Below are 4,700 nucleotides of genomic sequence, written 5' to 3' on the forward strand. Positions count from 1 at the left end.
GCACAGATGTAGCCAGCTAGATCTAGTTTACACAAATTACACATCCTATTTATTCAATGGAGGAAGGTGGAGAACAGCAGGGACTGAATGATTACTCTATTATTGCAAATATAAGCATGCAAACAGCCCAGAATTATTTTTCAAATAACGTAAAATAAACCTCACAAAACTTGCTCCATTCAGTACTGTACAAATACATCTATAATATGATTCCATGAGTATTTAGAACACAGGCTGTTAAAAAAACATTTCAGAACTGTTCCAGTTACCTAGTGATTAAGAGTGATTAAAAGTACACAGCTGTGACTTGTCAAGTTATCCCACACTTACATGTGCCAGTATAAACAATCCATGCTTGCCGCCCTGTGTGTGAAATCTACAGTGGTGTAACTAGAGAAGCACTGGCTGGAGTGCAGGATTTTCACCCAGCTCCCCCCCCCCACACACACACGGGTGCCCACTACCCATCTGATCACGTAACAGCCTCGTGGTTGTGATAAAGTGGAGGCAGGATTGACTCGAAGGGGCAGATCTATGCTGCAAAGGGGGTGAAGAGTGTTAATTAGCGTTGGTATACATTTACCAGCAACTGCATTGCCTGCCCTGACATCAGAGATACTGTAGAAGGGTCAGATTTGTATTATATTATATTCACATCATACCAACACGCTCTCCGAAGTTACGCTTACCAGAGAAAATATTCCAGAGACCATATTATTTCAGCACACATAGTGATATTGTGGCAATTAGTAGTGCAACAATCTTACGCGTTTTGTGCCTCTGATATGCAGTGCAGAATAATAGAGGCACTTGTGCCACACAGTTAACTTTAATAGTGGTGGTTAACAAATCCTTCAAATAGATTGATAGGTACCTTTACTTTTTAATCAGAATATGGGCAGAGACCGGAAAATGTGAAAGCAGGAAGTTTTTCATTGCAAAAACAAAGTTATGATCATAAAGTTGATAAGCCACCATACCACGTCAAGGTTAACCCTATACAGTGGTCCCTAACTTGTTTACCTCTGGTCATAGTATAAAAAGTCTTTTACTTCTCTGCATAGTAGCATTACTTGTAATCAGTGTCTGTTGATCCTTGGTTTCAGTCTGAAGGCTAGATCCTCCCCCGCCAGTATGCGGCTTTTAAAGGGAGAGATTGCCCAACCTAACGCCCATTTTTAAAAGCATAGGACCGCCATTCGTTTTAAGGGGTGGGTATGGGTTGCTATTAAAAACCACATATGAAGCTCAGCCACAGCTTCCAGCTACAATACAATATACAAAAATAGGGGGGTTGTGGGAGCACTCAAAAAGGCCCTTGATCATAACTTTGTAACTAAAAACCCCTGTTTCGTAAACACATGCACTTGCATTTATACTGAATTACTTATGAGACAGGGGACCAGGGAATGTGCTAATTCACTAAAATGCGAAGTTGCGTCTCAGCAGCCAAAAGCTGGTGAAGTTTCGATAGAGTTAATTCATCAGCACGAGCATTTCGTATTGATAGTGTTCAATTCTGTTGAGCGAAACTACGTTAGTACTCTTACGCTTAGGTCAATTTGAAAATGGCGGGTACATATAGGTTGTATGGACGTCTTTATTAGAGATGTTGGTACAAATGCTTGAAGTGGCTACTTTATATAACAAATGTCCAAGTAAGCAAAATAAAGACAAGAGAGATCCTCTAATGCCGTAGACATGAGCCCACCTTAAAACAAATGTGGCATGCCCCTTGAATCGTTGGGAAAAAAAATGTTAACACAAAAATCTTTAATAGTTTAAGGCAATCCAGCTTTAAAATCTAAAAAAAAAAAAACACCAGTGTTTTTTACAACTTTTATGAGTTTCCGGCGTACAGGATATGATGTCACTGACAAGATTGAGGAGGATGTAGCTTCATCTTATCAGTTCACCTGGTCAAAGGTGGCAAAGGAAACTCTGGCGAAAGAGGTAACATTCTGTAAAATATGAACTTTACGAAGTAACGACCTTTCGCCTGAGAGAAAATGTGCCTGGCGATAGGTCGCGAAGCTGCACTATCGACGGTCTCTAGACTTTACACATACTCAGCAGTTTCATAGCAGTCAAGGTAAACTAAACAGATCAACTCTTTAAGCAGGCACAATTCCAAATAAAGTAACCGTGTAAGGCTCTGCACATTTCAGTGCTGCTTCTGTTTAAGTGCTCTCCATCTTTCATAAGTAGTGGGTCTTTGGTTTGTCATACTTCATGCAAGGGCCCAGTAATATTAAAATTATATTTAAAAATGTAGTTGCCAATTTTTAAAAAAAAAAGTTGGAAAACTTAAATTAGGATGAATATGATACTTTGTTTAGTCTCATTCATTTTATCATAAAAATAAGAAATGTCAAATTTTAGTAAATTAGCGCCAAAGAGAATTCTACCATTTTAATTGTTTTGGAACAATCATGGCTTCTTCTAAGGATATAAAATCACACACTGCATAGATAAATACAAGTGCATGGAATTACCTGCGCTAATACTTATGAAATAAATATGTGCCCTACTTATATACCAGTAAACTAAGCCATTAAATAAAAGCAAAACACAGGAAACAGTCATTACAAGATTTTGCATTTATTATAGAAAAAAAAACATGTTAATGCAATTCATTTTTACACTTCTAAATTCCATAAAACAAGCCCAGAGAAATTAGGATGCTGTAAGCATGCAATCTGCATTTTCTTTGTTAAATGTTCCTTTTTTCACAAAAATAACACCACTTTTGTATCTCTGTAAACTACTAAAGCAAGAGGAGGGTGGAACATGCAACACTACGTTTTTGCATAGTATTTTTGTTACCCAGCATGCCTTGTTGAATGCTACACATATCCATAAGTAAAGTAGAAAGGGAAAAAGATCTGAATAAAACATATACAAAGTTCAGACTGTTTTGGTTTATTAAAGGCAAAAATGAACTCCACAGTCCAACTGTACCGGCTTTGGGTAGATATGTTTTCTTGCGACATTATAGAAGCATGAATACTTTGATTTCCACTGACTTAAGAAAATCACAATTTTGTCCTGTATTTTTTTATTTATTTATTTTTTTAGATATTAAATATTTTAAATTCTTAAGAGAAGTATAGTCACGCATTTGTCCGGGTACTTTTTTAAAATACAGAAATTATGATGTTTTTTTTAGTTAACACAAACTACTTCTGTGCTCTTTCTAACATCACACTTGCGTTCACATTTTTATATTTTATTGGTCATGGTAATCAAGAAAGATAACATTACTTTTTACAGAGAGAGAAATATATATTTATATATATATATATATATATTATTTTGTTACAATGTCCTATTAAAGAAAAATACACAATCTTTATGAAAAATTGGAAGTATCCACGAACCGCAATTACCGCAAAATATCCTTACAATGAGGTGATGGTTTACAGAAATCATTGGAAAGATATCCTATACCTGGCATTAATATCTGTCTTTTTTTTTTAATTTTTATTTAAAAACTCAGCTGCCAAACTTTACAATCATTTTTTGTTGTTGTAAACGAATGAACTTGTGCTAATACAAATGTGCTTCAAATCTTGAATCGAATTGGCAAAATATAATTTATTTAATATAATAATATTTTAGTACTATACAATTATTTGGTCTATTCAACAGAAAATGGTATGGGTGGAAATGTACGGTGAAAACGCGAATACGAAACTCTAATCAGAAATTATAAATGTCATCCAAAGGCTTTGAGAACCTGCAGTTGATAAAAGAAACCCTGTTCCCTAGTTATTCCGTTACCTCTACAAACATTATGTTTAAATTACAAAAATAATTCTATACACAACTGAATGCAGGTATTCATTTTGAGGGTTTAGGCAGAATCGCACATATTGTATTTTTGCAGGATTCTAGTAGGTATTTTTATTATCCTTTCTTTATAGATCACTGACATGTTACTGATAATAATGCACCTGAGCCCCTGCCCCAGAGGAGCTTACAATCTAAGTGCCCTCACCCATTCATACAATAGGCCAGGGTCAAATTCATCATCCATTAATGAGATACTAACAGCAATTTTTACCTGTCCATTCTTACATACCATAAACCCACAGTACCCAAGATGCACTGTAATTTGATTCTTTACTCATACTTTTCTGAGGCAGCGTTCAATAATCCAAATGCCTAAAGGTCTTATATTTGGGTTTGCCTTTTCTGGCTGATGCAGGCCCAAAATATAATGCTTCTAATATCATATCTTGGTAATAATACTGAAATATTAAGATACTCTTTTTTTCTGCAACTTTTTCAGGTTTTTGGTGACAAAAAGCCAGACCCTAAAAACTTGTGGTTTAGTAAATTGGCCCCTTACTATAGCGCGTAGCATCCACCATGTTCTATCAAGCAATCCCCTGCTAAATAAATAACTAAGTTGATATTCCTGCACCAGTTTTAGAGCCAACACCAACTGAAGGTCTCATGGGCTTTATTGATGAACTTACTAAAGCATATTGTAAAAAAGAATTGTAAAACACCCAAAAAAAGTTACCAAAATATTGCAAAAAAAAAAACAAAAAAAAAACAACTATTCAAATGCTTTGGTGAGAACAAACTTCTTTTGCACTGGACACTTGAGGATGTTCCAAACTAATGTTCTAGGTATGGCATCTATTCAATTAATATTCTACCAGTCTTGGTTTCTGCTGAATAGACCATAT

The sequence above is a fragment of the Xenopus laevis genome, chromosome 9_10L (genome assembly GCF_017654675.1).
Source record: "Xenopus laevis strain J_2021 chromosome 9_10L, Xenopus_laevis_v10.1, whole genome shotgun sequence".
Taxonomy (NCBI): domain Eukaryota; kingdom Metazoa; phylum Chordata; class Amphibia; order Anura; family Pipidae; genus Xenopus; species Xenopus laevis.